Raw genomic sequence first — 15223 nt, 5'->3', positions numbered from 1 at the left:
AGAAATGAATCTTTTGATAAATCATGGGAGACATACTCCATCCCTCAGAGCGAGGCAATGAAAATGGTCGTGTAATGAGTCTTCCATGAGGACACTTACCCCAAAATTACGGACAAAGAACAAAGGATTGTCTGAAGAAGAAAAAATAATTAATGTGAAATATTGTTCTAGCAAGTTTCCGGACCTCAATCCCATATATAATCTTTATTATTTGGCAAACTTACAAAACCGTCTAGGGATCAAATACTTATTTCTTCTACCTTAAATAATAGGAAAAATAAGACTTTTTTTGCGAGGTCTTGGAAGCACAAACGAAATAACTAAGAGCAACTTTTTTCTGGATAAGAATTGAAGGAATTGAATTTTTTTTTTTTTAATTGAATTTTTTTTAGATAAAATAATTTGTTCATAGGATATCTATTCAACTTCCTTCACTCAATGGAGAAAACTGAAAATGGGTATTGTAATGGGTCTACCAGTAGAATAATAACCCAAAAAAATACAACCCAATCAAAAAAGGAGTCGCCTCAGAAGAAGCATATTAAGGTCATGGAGTCCCCTAGCGTTCTCTGGCGCTTAATCCCATAGAAAATATTTTATCAGGCAGTAAACTTAGAAAATCACCAACGAATCAACTACTTATTTCCTACACTTTAAACATTTACAATAAATGGCATGTGTTTTTATTCCATCAAGCCTTTCCTAATACCAATATACAAAAACCATAGAAAAAAGGCGCGCGTTGAAGTCTCCCGTCTTTTTATTTTTGATGTATTTATATTATAGTAAATATCTTAGTAAAAAGATGTCTAATGTATAAATGAACGACGTTACTTGTTCTTCTAAAAGGTGACTAGAGAGACCGAATTTTTGTGTGATCCCCATGAATTCCTAACTAAATATGTTACTTCGAGTCCTGGAGGTAGGGTTTTTATTTACTACTTCTTTTATCCCGTCTGGTTGAATCGTGATAATTATTATTATGAAGTATGTAATTTAGTATTATTCTGCATGTTGAAAACTTTGTAAGATAGATTTTGCCATTTTTAGTTCTTCATATTCTAACCAAAAGTCCAAGGACTCATCCAAAACTACGGGAGAGTCTTCAAACATTGCTAAATTCAGCTATTTTTAACCTCAGCAGAAACTATTTTTTTGTACAAGGGAAAAAAAAATAAATTATACTAAACATAAAATGAACAATTCCATTTGACACAACTATTTTGGTTCACTATCTATGATTGATTTATACTTTTACAGAAAATTCAATTTGAATCCATTTTCGGGAGTTAAAATAAAATAATTTATTTAAGTATATATTTTTTGTAAATCATGTCAAACAAAATGTCGCACTCTTTCAAAAGCAAATATGTTGACCCTTCAAATACTTCATTCGACCCATTTGATCCCATTTTTGAAATTTAATTGTCCGTCCTACATCCCATATTGACCTCAACTGGCCATAATTAACATTTGTGACTCTGTACGTGTAGATATTAAATCTAACACAGATTGTTTTCTCAGTCTAATAGAATATTTTTCATTCGTACAAGTACAAAAACATAGCATATAATGCAAATGGGGGCAATTGAGTCAGTATATGCCTATACACTTTGTTGGCCCAGCCCGAAAACATACTATCTACACAAAAGCTTGAACTGTAATATTTACCTTTCAACATTTGGGTGACTATATCTTCGCGAATATTGAAGCTATGACATACAAATATTGCTATCATCATTAACATAATTTAGATTGTTAATTTTTTAAATTCTTAATCCGTGTTTTGAATACCTAATTCATAAAATGCATTTACCAGGTAGTACATTTTTGCAGGGTAATTACCTTAAATTTTACGCTCAATTGTACTATATATGGTAGGGAATGTATTTACGAGCTTACATTTGTAGGGTTGCATAACTATTTTTTTTTAACTAAGAGAAGATATAGTTTAAATATAATGAGATTGTATACTAGTACATAGTAAAATATTTTTATAAAGATGTTTTTTAAATACTAAAAATATGGTTTTTGCTTTTTACTATAAAATTTTAATTAGATTTTTTTGACCACAATTGTGGATTTTTTAAATTTTTATTCAAAAAATTTATTTTTCTCTGAGCAGGTAAAGATTTTTTAAATTTTTTTCCAAAAAATGTAATACCTGAAATTTAATTTTTTTAACTATTTTCCACAAAAATAATATTTTTGTGAACAATAGTGGACATCTTACATTTTTTTTAAATAGCTCTGAATTTTTGACATTTTTTCAAAATATTTCATATCTGAAATTTAATTGTTGTAATTTTTTCAAAATATTTCATATCTGAAATTTAATTGTTGTAATTTTTTTCCAAAAGATATTCGTGTTTTGGAAAAAACTGTAGATTTTTCAAAATTTGCGTATAGCTCTGGATTTTTGAATTTTATTAAAAAAATTTAATAGCCGAAATTCAATTTTTATAATTTTTTTAAGAAGGTTGTGGATTTTTTAATGAATAGATATGGATTTTTGAAATATTTTGTGAATAAATACGGATTTTGAAAAAAAAATTTAAGCAAAATTTCAAAAACCAAGCCTACCCCAAAGTATAATCCTGTTTACACCCCTTACTTAGCATACCATTACTTCTAAAGTGTAGTAAAATATCATTTTGAGCAAAAATTTTGGTTACCCAAAAGTAATTAAATTCAGTTTTTTAGTATGTTTTGCAAGTTAGAATACGTTTGATTTATTTACAATACTTAAAACCTATTAAAGAATTTGCAGAATAATAGAAATTCCCATATGTACAAAGAATATCTAATTCAAACTTTTGTCAAATAATCTACAAAGACTCATTTCAAGGTTGCTTCTCCAATAAGTAATTACTCGTAGCTAACTACAAGCAAAAAACGGGATATTCTTTTTAGTGCCATTTCTTTGTTCTTTCCGATAGAAATCGGTTAATCAAGGGTGTCCGTAAGGGATAGGCTTGTGGGTTGTAGGCCCCCACCCCCAAAAAATAAGGAATTTTTATTTTATACTAAAACTTCTTTTTTCGGTAAAGATGAAAAAAAAAAAAAAAAAAAAAGATTTTTTTGTTTAAAAAAAGGTCATTCGGGCAAATTATGCAGTAGAGCTAACTGTGGAATTTTTTGTAAAAAGCCTTGAATCTTTGAATTTTTTTCCAAAAAAATAAGTTTTTGAAATTTTTTGACCAAAAAATATAACTTTCCGGGAATGTTTTTGAAGATTTTTGAAATTTTTGTGAACAGCTCTGGATTTTTGAATTTTTTTGTGAATAGCTATGGATTTTTTTTTTTCAAATTCCAAAAAAATTTAATTTTACTAAATTTTTCAATTTTTTTTTTTTTTTGAAACCCAAGAACACCACATAATATACCCATATTTTACGATGAAGGTATAAAAAGATCCGGAGGAGCAAATTTGGGTCCAATATGTTGACTTAGTTGGGTAATACGACAAGTAAATGGTCTGGTATTTTAAGTGTTAATGACATGTCTACATGCGTTTATTAAGCATGTTTCAAATTAATTTGTCTGTGTAAAAATATTCATAGGATCATACAATGTTTGTATTTATGAAAATCAGATTGTAATCTTTTAGCTTGTTCAAAGTTGTCCTCCATGAAGGTCATTATTGTTTCTAAAAAAAAAAAATTTGTCTCCTTGTTATGCTTTTATTAATCTGTCAGAATACTTTTTATTTCTTTTTTTTGCAGATATTTTTGTTAATAACTGGCATTATAGTACATGTTCCGCAAGTCACGGCTCCATTTCCACCATGTTCTCCCTTCTATCGGCTCAATAAACTGATCGAGGGAAATAATTGGTCCTCGGATATGAATCGTTTCTATCCAGTCAAGCCATGTCCTTATAAAAATCCTTCTAGGTACAAATTATATAGAGAATCAATAATGATTTATATTGAAAATTCCCATTTTCCCATATTTGACACCTTTTTGTATTGATATTTAGTCAACGAGTGTACAACAGTGACGTCACAAATGAGCAGTGCCACCGTAGATGGAAGATATGTACTGAATTTTATGACATACAATTTCCCTCTATGTGGTGCTGTCTATTCATTTTTACGTCATGGGAAAACTTATTTATGGCATTTTGCAATATACAAGTTTAATACAATTTATCAATGTTTTGCTAATATTCAATGAATAGGAGGTTTGTGTTGATAATACCATTATCAGTCCTTATTTATGGCACTCTATCAAGTTACATTCTTATATTTTTCAACGCTTCTCTTCTTATAAACACTTAAGCACATAATTTTGAAAGACTTCCAAGTACTTGTTCCATTGACAAATAGCATTTTATTCTAGACCATTCCTTCTTTTCAAAAGTAGGAAGTTTTTTGTAACGAAAATTTATTTGTCCATGGGAAGGAAATGATTACTACATGTTCGTGACAGTTTTTTGTCAACACAAAGTAACTTTTGTAAGGGAAAGAACATCTTATTTGGGAGATGTAGGTAGTTTGTAGAAGATCCCTTGGAATACTTAAAAAATATGGTCTTTAACCAGTACCCCAGTTTGATACGTGCTCCCTCTAGTAGTGGTTGGAGGAACGTCATGTTATATAATTAAGTTTGGTCATAATGGTGCTAATTGGAGATCTTGATATATTTTTCTGAGTGATACACAATAATGTTGAGAATTTGTCCGAGTCGTATTTATCTTTTCGATCCAAAAAAAATAAAGAGGCTACAGTTTTATCAGGCCGGTACTAATAAAATGTATATGTTCTAGGGAGGATCTTTAATGGTATTTTATGGTAATTTACCGCAGCTAAAATAATGTAATTACTAACTGCAACATTTCAGGTCCAGATGTTTTATCATAATATCTTTCAAAGGGCAAACTACCTTAAATTTGAAGTAGCAGGTGTTTGGTTAAAAAGTATAATATTCAAGTATAAAACATTCTAGCTTTTATTCATTATTTCCTTTGTTTTTATATTCTTCAATCCTTATTACGAGTGAAGAAAATAAAAGATATCTAAGACTATAGGACTGAAGTACCGTCTAATTGGTCTTTAGAACCTTTAAATAGTAAAAAAAAAAAAAAAAGATCGGACCAATAAAACACAGACCAAAAGGGGGGAAGGGGAAAGAATGATCATAGTGCCGATCCAACACCAGTCTTATGTACTTTTTCAAGACCAATTTGAACTGGTATTTGGTCACGATAGAAATTTAAGTCGTAGACCAAAATTTAAAGCGTGGGATAGATATTTCCTTTTTCGTGACATTACACTTATTCTATAGTTTAAAAAAACTTAATTTTGAGTGAGGCCAATTAAGTGTAAATCTGGTCTGAATTAGTTTGGTCTTACAAAAATAATAACGGTGTCAGACCGGTCCAGGATAGTGTTGTCATAAAGGCAGGTACAAAATAAATATCGGTATTTTGGATCTTTTCAATGCTTATATAATAAAAATTCTGGTTATATAACCAGTTTAATAAAATATTGGTCCAATATCATTTAAAAAAAGTACCGTTCCATTACCAGTTTAGTAAAGTAGCAGATCTAACACCAGTTTTGAAGTATCGTTTTAAAAGTGGTAGTACTCCGATCTACTATAGTAGAGGGGTACTGAACAACACGTGTACACACTGTAAAACAATACAGCATGGATCTTTGTTTACTTACATTAGTTTGTAAACTAGGCATCAGAGAGTGGCGCCGTATTGCGTCAAAATAATACAACTATAAGTATGATAGCCATCACAAAGAGGGCCCTGTTAAAATTCTTCTCAGCATGCGCACATTTTTATAAGTTATAAGGACTCGAAGATTATCATTCATATACCGGGAGCAAAGGACACCTGCACCCTCAAGCAAACTGTACTTATATTAGCCTAGGAGATACAGACTGTCACCCCACTTTGCAGATAATATATATTTTTGAAACATTATAAAATGAGGGAGACATTGAAAATATAAGAACGCGCACTAGGCAGGGTTGTTTTTTTTTCAAACTATTTTAGAATTTCGATTACGGTTTGTTCGAAAAAGTTAGATTTAGTAAAGATATAACATATGCAAAACATTATTATCCTATGATCTCATCTTTAGGTAGCACATCAAGTTCAAAGTTTGAGAGGAGACAAAAGTTATTTACTTCGTCAAAAGAGATTAAAATACAGAATTAATCCTTATTTTACATAAATTAATAATGATAGACATTATTTTAACCTATAAGAGATATTAATAAAGTTTTTTTCTAAGGCTACTAGATGCTACTATGGAGCAAAAAAAAGATAATACCAAAGAAAAATTTGATATAAACGTAAAAAAAAATGATGCGCGCGTACATGGATCTTCGATCTTCCCTAACTTTTTTATCTTTTTTTAATCCATAAGATTAGTTTAGAAGAAAAACTTTAAATATACTTTTTATAGGTTAGAAAAAGGTCTGTCAAATTTATTTAATACAAAATAACTCAAAATGTCATGTTAGTACCGATATTTACTAAGTAAAGAGTTTTCGCCTTTTTTCATAATTTGATGGAGATGTGGGACAAAGCAATTTCGCATTGGTAACTATCATACCCTATACCAATTTTTCCGCACTACCCATAATCGAAATTCGAAAAGAGTTGAAAATCAAACCGTAAACCTTTTCACTGTACTTAATTGACGTTTATCATTAATGATTCTCTATGAAACCCCTACGACAGAGCTCCAGGACGACTCCGTACCTTTTCTGCACACACAGCGTCCTTTCTATTAGATCACATTTTATCTGAAACGAATTGGTTCCTACGAAAGGGAATCCCAAGAGGAATCAAAATGCTCACGGGTCAAGAGAAGTTTCTCATAAATCATAACATTATAGATGAGGGAATCCATGAGCACTATGGAGGGAGAGGTAGACTGCGAACACGGCATTTTGGACGAAAATCACGGAAGTTAGATAAATACTACTAATAAAGCATAAACAGTTTCTGCAGCCAAAAATATATTATACAAAGTATTATTAAAGCCATGATTACAACCATTTAATGGTGTGTGAAAATCCTCGTCCGCCCTTTATTGTTTGTTTAAGTGTACTTTCCTCTAAGCAAATATATGTACCTATATAACTATGTGTAAACACATACAAATTACCTGAAATACATTCTATAGATATTATCATATAAATAAATGTTCCGCAATAGTATTTACTAGGGGTAGACTCATGTCTTACTCGAACTTGAAAAAAACTCTATCTGACTAATGTCCACTATTTTATGAAATACCAATAACTCCCCCCGAAAATATTGCGTCGGCAGTAGGGGAAAGGAATGTTATCATACACCAGGACGAAGTCGCTATCTACAGAATAGCCTATGAAAAATTAAAAAGATGATATCTATATTAAGCTTGTTTATGATAGATTTCTAAACTTAAACGATCTACTATAAACTATAATTATATAATAGATAAATTTCTATTGTAATTACTTCTTGTATACAGCATTTTTTGATGTTTCTGTGTTTTTGATGTAAATATAACAATCCTGCAAGTTCCCTTTTGAGACTCTTGAAAATCCAACATATAACAAGTGAAAATACGGATTTTGGTAAATATAAAGCAATTTATTCCAATGTTGCACCTTGTGATGTACTTATTGTCATTGTCATTGCAAACTTGCCATGTTCTTTCTTTAACCGTATTAAAGATTGAAGATACATACTGAAATTAATTACCTAATCCTCTTCCTAATTATTTTTTTTTTTTTAAATTTGTATTCAATATACTTTCTCCCTTTTTCCGTCCGTACAATAATTCCTTTTCTTTTTTTTTTTTTTGTGCATTTTCGAATCTACATGGCACCTTAAAAAAAACTTTGAGACTTTGTTTTATGAAAAAAATCAAACTTGCACTCCATAGCCCAGGAATCTGCTCGGATCAGAATTAAACAAGGTCTTACATACGTAACTCAAAATTATGAACAACTATTATTATATGTCTAAAGTCTGCATCTGTCTCTGTTTTTTTAAATAAATGCGTTTTTATCATTGTTTTCCTTAGTGGGACGTACATCACACACACAAACATAAATTGTTTTAACACTATGTAGGGTACAGTGTGTGTCAGTAAATGGCCTCGTATTTGGTAGTTAGCCTTAAATCAACTTCATCAAGAACAACAATTACATAGTGTCAGCTGTATTTTTTTATTACAATTGTCTTCTATATTAATAAATCCCCTATTTGCTTGCACTAGGGAAGGACGCCACACTTTTTGGGAGTGAAATTTTCCCTTAAAGGATGGGACGAAGACTATGATACGTAAATATGGAGGGTGGCGTCAGTAAAACACGAGAAACTCATCCACAAATGAAAATGCTGAAAAATTCCCTTACACAATACCCTTTTAAAGCAAATGTGAGCCGAATAGATCCATATAGCATTTCTAGGTTTTTTGGATGTGGACCTACCATACAAAAAGAAGATTTTAAGGATATATTTTGTGTGAAGAATCAAGGTTCTCCACTACATCAAGTCCGTCCGGGATCCTATCTTTAGCCCAAGCCAGATGTATCTAAAATATAGAATAGTTTAGGGGTTTTCTTTAAAGACTCACGTTTTATTTGTGCAGAATGCAACGAAACACCAACAATCTCACAAGTATTCCGAGACTGCAAACTGTTGAATAAAGTAATGGAAGCCATCAGGAACGGGATAGGAGATAGGATTTGAAGAATTCCCACTCACACGAACTCAAATACGGCTTTAAAGGAATGAACAAAAGACTTCGTGTGACCTCTAAAGTCATTATTCGACACTAAGTATTGATCTCCATGCCACGATATAAGAACGTTTACTTCTTTCCACAAATAGAAAAGTTAGTTCATAGCAAGTTTGAATTTAGTATTTTTTGTTTTCATTTCATCATCTATTCGATGAGCTCTATGATACTATGTTTGTCTATATATTTACAAATTGCATGATATTTCATAAATTGTACTCTTTGCAAACACAATTGAATAAAGGAGTTTGTTTTGGAAAAATGGAAAAAAGGATCATTATAATCTAAAGTTTCGGATTTTTAGACTAAAAAAACCCATAGTTTGTCCTTCTGTCTGTGTGAAAAACAGTGCTGGTTGCACTGTACATAGTGCTACCTGATGTATGGCACACACATATTTTTGATATAAGAAATAATAATAAAGTCCTATTAATGAAATATTATTATTTAAGCAGAGCAATGAAAAAATAATAAACTCTGCCTTATATCTTTAATTGAAATCTACTTGATATTCAATTACTCAAACTTGATAGTAATAGCTCTAATCCAACACTAATACTTACCATTGGGTAGGTATAAAAAACCAGTCATTTCCGCCACCACCACCAAAAAAAAAAAAAAAAAATTGGTCAAAATCATGATGAATAACATGATTTGGCAATTAATTCATTTCTATTATATTTATGTATGGTATTTACTTTTTAAATCATGAATTGAATCCATGAACATACTTCCCTCACAACCAGATTCGTATTGTGTCTCTCAACCTTTCCTCGAGCCTAAAAGAGGGAGGAAAGAGGCCCAATATCAATTAATAGTAATTGGTCAATTCTTCCCAACAATGGAACTGTTCTTCATTTGATGGACAATGCTTAAAAATAGTTATTCGAATTCAATCAAGTAATGTTATTACTTTTTGTAGTAATTGAGTAACTTATTTTCATTTTTTCCACTTCCGTTGTATTCCTGGGATGGTATGCTGTATAAGTTTGCCCATATTCGAAATTGGAGATCAGTTAACTTATATCCAAGTCTTCAAATTGTTGTGTCCAAAGTTAATCCTAGAATATACTTGTCTCAATGCACAATGTGCATTCTTCAAATTAAGACTTTGTTACAAAACTATTTGTGCATTCAGAGCCGGTAATGGTATTTGTTTGTGACTCTAAATTTAGACTTTATTTATCGCAGAAAAAGAGAATTGAGTTGTATATTTTTTTTCTTATATTTTTCTCTTTATGAAGTATAAATATCCTTATTTTTGATCCCTACCCTTAAAGTTATCTATTTGCAGAAATTTTAAATGAGAACAATTCAGACCAAATTTTTTTAAAGGATCGAATTATTTTAGTTCGTTAAACATCATAAATGTCTCAAACCGGTCTAGGATGTTCGGACCGAGACCCAACACAAATTAAAACTTCCTTTCTAATCTAGTTCATCTCGATAATTAAAACAAAAGGTCTGCTTACGTCTCGAAATGGGCACAAGTCCATATTTTAAAGACTTGCGATTCGACATGATCGCTGAATCTTAAAATCGAGACGTGGGTTGGATTCGAAATCTAACAAAATCATTATCTTATAAACACAAAAATATGCAGAGTATTTTGTTGTACGTTGTGCATGTGGATGTGTTCTGAACGTTGATTGGTTGAATGAGCTCTATGACTTGTGCTGCTAATTGTCTACAACAAGGCCTGCCAATCCCCTTCTTTATAGGAATTGGTTCAACGGAAATAGAAATAGCATTTATTGGAATTGTAAAGAGGATCAAAAACCTACCAAGATTTTTTTGTACTCGCAAAAATAAACAAAAAAGTTATGGAGAATAATGTCGTTGAAAAAGTAACCCTGCATAACTAGTTCATTTTCGCAAATATTGCAACAATAATTTGATAAATGTTCAAAAAATTGAAAGTACTATATTGTGTATTTTAATATTGGAGTCTAAAAATTTATGTACATAAATAGACTCAGACATTTTTTTTTATAATTCAACATCCTATCTAGTCTTCTTGAGCTCAAGAAAACAATTTCTGTGTTTTGGGTAAAGAATAAGAAAATGTATTTTATAAAAGGATTAACATAACATAGAATTATTTAGTCAAACATGCAAATATTTTCCATAAAAAGGTTACAATTGAATAAAAATTAGATATATTTTGATTTTCCTATCTTGTTAAGACATGTTAAGTAAAATATTATAACAATGAAATTCTTTAGTCAATAGCAGAGCCCTGTAAGTAAAACTACGTCACTAGCTTTCACGGCCCAAAACATTCAAAATATAATTCTATAATTTTGGTGAAGAACTCTGCAAAGGCGTTATATTTTATTAAAATACCTCTCCCTCGTGTGCCCTCTTGTATTGTTGTGGATTGCAGGAATCGCCCTGGAGATGAGGGGATTACACTCTCTCCATTGGCAAAGGATGAATTGGTTGGAAGGAATAGGTCCGTAAAATAAAAATAAATCTTTAGAGACATTTAGATAATTCTCGATTGTTCTCTAAACATTTTGAAGAAAATCCATTCATAAAGAATTCCAAGTGAAAGAAAAGTCTTCACTCTCAAACCATTCCAACATTGTTTAAATATTTCAAACCTAAATTTCCAAGGCTCACCAAAAACTCCAACAAACCCATTTTTATTCTGGAGAACAATGGTGATGCTATACAAATTTAATAATTAAGGAAATCTCGATCAACTTTTTTAGATCATATTGCAAGCAAAAAAAGATCTTCCCAATTTCAGGATCATTCATACTTTACTCCTTATTTGGAACCTCCTACTTCCGAAAATGGAGAAATAAACTTAGTGAACATGAATCTAATTTCATAACGGAATGAAAATAAAACTTCTTATAATGGTAATTTTGTTTTTTCATTAGTTACTTTATCTTTAAAAAATAATAAATGTTTTATATGCATTACATATATTTTTCCATAGGTAAAACATCCAAAGGATATTAATATCAACCTACAAATCCAACTTGGAATCTATGAAGCAGAAATAAAGGAATTAAAGAATAAGTTGACGGAGAAAAATATCAAAATTTGGGGTGCAAAATCAAATTTTAATTCTTTAACTCTTTTCGGTATTTGAATAAGACCAGGTAAATTTTTTAAATTGCAAGTTTTCACATTCCAAAATCAAAACCATCAAGAATTCAATTCAGTTAAGATTCGTTGAGGGAGTATATGTCGTCTAATGGAGGATTAATCTATTTATTAAAAACTGTTTGGATGAATTTGCAAAAATAGAGGCTTTATTCAAATCTAATGTCAATCAATTTAAAAAAATGAAGAAAAAAAATTGAAAACTCAATACTTGAAGGAGTTCCATTTATTAAATCGTCCATAAATGTCCTCAAATGTCATAAAATTTTAACTTTTCGGAAACTACTTTCGGAAGCCAAAGCATCTGTTTGCAAAATTAAAGATATTATTATTGAAGTAATTATTTCATTTGTTTATACTAATTAATCATGCATGTATGCTCAATAAAATTATTTATTGTATTCAAGTTATTTTTGGGCCATTTGATATATGCAACAAGGGGGCTGAAATCTCGTGACGTAACTTTTCTTATCGAGCTCTCGTCTATAGAGTTCATGAAACGCACAATCATCTTCTCCAGTCCAATTGGAATGGGGATTTTTTATATATCCAGATGTGGATTAGCCAAATAATTTTATAAAAGTGTTGCCTCCACATTGTATTTGACTTTTTCTCCAATAGAGGGAGGGACGAGGCAGTCTTTGGGATGGAGTTTCTCTTCATACTTTTCTGAGATGAGATTATCAACGATTTTTATCATTGGTTTCAATTGTTGACTATAGGAGAGAAGATGAAATTAGGTTTCTACTGAGGTTTCACAAAAGAAGCAGAGAATGTTTTCTTTGTTATATTTTTTTATCTTTATTTATTTCATATACATTTACATTAAACATTAAAATTCTAATGTTTTATATTCATAATAAAAATAAACAATTTCCAGTTATTAATTTACATTCGTTAAAATATATATTATTATTTTTAAAAGCACTAATGTATGTACATACATCTTAAATACACAAAAATAAACTTTTAAATCTTCCTTGCATTAACCTGTTAATTCGTCATTGATTACTGCAATTCAAATGAACACTTATGAGCATTTTATTGAAGCATTGGGTACAACGCAGGATACTAATTTATTTGGAGGTAAAGTAATTTCAAAGTTGTTTTGTAGCTGGTGCATGTATTAAGAAGCCATCTCCACTTTAGGCAAGTTAGGAGTAGGTTAGTTTATTGACATGGGGTTGAACAGTGTTTAATTTACAAAGGTTAATATAACAAATTTTTATTTGTGATTAAGAAAAAAACATCAACAAAAAAATCAAAAAAATTATAAATCATAAACTTGATTTACCTACATATTTAGAGGATGGTTACGTAGAAATCTGTTGATTGTTTAATGTTCACTGTTATTGATTATTTGAATTACCAAACTTTAGCAATTTGTATCTTGGCATTCTCACTTTTAAAGTGGTTCACGTGTGAGTTCAAATTTGTTGGGTTATCTTCTTATTTTATCAAACCCTGAAGAACACTACGCAAATTTTTTAACTTGGGTTTTACTGATAAATTTATTTGGGTTTTTGGGTGTTTTAATTATTCTTCTGGAATCAATTAGGTACTTTTACATTAGATTGAAATAAACTAACATAAATTATTAATAACCTTATTACTTTGAATTTATAAATCATTTGACAAACAAAAATATGAAATATACACCACCAGCATTTTGTGTCCAAATTCGGCTCCCTCCCCCGGCGTCCATGGAACGGGCAGGTTCAAACTAGTCTCATACATACAAAATTAACCTTTTGAATCCTCCATTTTTTTCTGCTTTGCAAAAATTTTTGTTCTTCACTCTACTATTAAAAATTAGAAGAGAATGGTAAATTGCATTAGCCAGTTAATTCGTCTTGGATGAACACTTATGAGGATTCAATCTGTTCAATAATTCTTCAGGTAATAACATGAAGGGGAAATTGCATCAGATAGTTAATTCGTTTTGGATTGCCACAATTTAAATAAACACTTATTACGGCAATTCAAATGAACACTTATAAGAATTTTATCTGTTCAATAAAATCAAATAGTACCATTGTATATCTAATTTGACATATTACTTTGGTAATACTTTAAGTACCTATGTCCCATAAGCATTCTATTGAAGCATTGGATATTACGCAGGATACTAAATTATTTGGAGGTAAAGTAATTTTAAAGTTGTTTGGTATTTGGTGCATGCATTCAGCGATCTTCACTTTAGGCTAGTTAGGAGTAGGTTATCAAGTATTTTCCTTATTTTTTTATATATTAATTATTCCAAAAAATGAAGAAAACGGAGGTAGAAGGGAAAAAAAGGTTAAAATTTATGAAAATCCATAAAAGTTAAATAACTAAAATTATTACATTTAAAATAAATAAAAAATAGTAAAATGAATAATCCAATGGTTTTACTATTAAATATTTGATTCATTAACGATTTTCTTTTGAAAGTTGTATCATGTAAACGATGGTATTTATCCATAAATAATTATTGACCACCTTTAGAAAATACTCTCTCAACGGTAGCCGAGGACAGCAGTGTATAAATCAGAAGGTAACATTAATGCTTGGTTATATTTAATGACAATTCTGCAAAATACTCAAAGATCTTTGGATAACAGTTATGAAATTGATAGAAATAACATTACCACATGCAAATAAGATAATATTAAGTACCAATGGGCAGCGTTTGCCAAACAGTGTGTCTTGAGGCTAGTTCAAGTGTGCCGCACGATTTGTGACAACCCTATATTATTTTAATTATCTGAATAATTGGTTTAGTTATAATATCTGTGTCTATAAATTGTATTTGTCTTTTGTTGTGCCTTGGGGCACAAAGCGTTTGGGAACCATTATCTTAGGGGACTTGGTATTACGAGGTTTCGTGCCCTATCTGCGAGTTCGGTCTGATAATTAGTTTGAGCTTAAATACAGGATTCTCAAAATTTTGACCTTAGGCTTGCGTGAGATTTTGAGATCTTACAAAATTTTAATACAAATTTTTATAAATGCGTGAAAATTCGAGCTATTTTATCGCTCGACTAAAATAGCGATTGGGCTCCCATTCTCGCTTGTTATTCAAAAGAATTAGCGCGCTCCTGCACTCACTCAAGAATTTTGAGGGGTGTTCACTAATGCTTTGCTAATACTCCATCAATTTAAACTTCCCAAGAAAGTGTCATTTAGTACCAATATTTATCTAGGTCAGTGGTTCCATACCTTTGAAATATGGTGACCCATTTTTGAACAAGAAACTGCCATATATTGTGATTATGAAAATCCCTGATCGCCATGATGTTTGAGGTCATAGATAAGACTTCTACAAAGCTTCATACAGAATTGATGATGCTTTTGATTCAC

General features: G+C 30.5%; 1 long non-coding RNA gene across 1 annotated transcript; it reads left to right on the top strand.

Annotated features, from left to right (window-relative positions):
• The first annotated feature begins 833 nt into the window (after positions 1-833).
• Positions 834-7162, top strand: LOC121125719 (uncharacterized). The gene is made up of 3 exons (XR_011782039.1): positions 834-922; positions 3726-3895; positions 6706-7162. It is a non-coding gene; the product is annotated as an uncharacterized lncRNA (long non-coding RNA).
• The last annotated feature ends 8061 nt before the right edge of the window (positions 7163-15223 follow it).

This window comes from Lepeophtheirus salmonis, chromosome 10, assembly GCF_016086655.4.
Source record: "Lepeophtheirus salmonis chromosome 10, UVic_Lsal_1.4, whole genome shotgun sequence".
NCBI lineage: Eukaryota > Metazoa > Arthropoda > Copepoda > Siphonostomatoida > Caligidae > Lepeophtheirus > Lepeophtheirus salmonis.
This window is presented reverse-complemented; position numbering and strand designations above follow the sequence as displayed.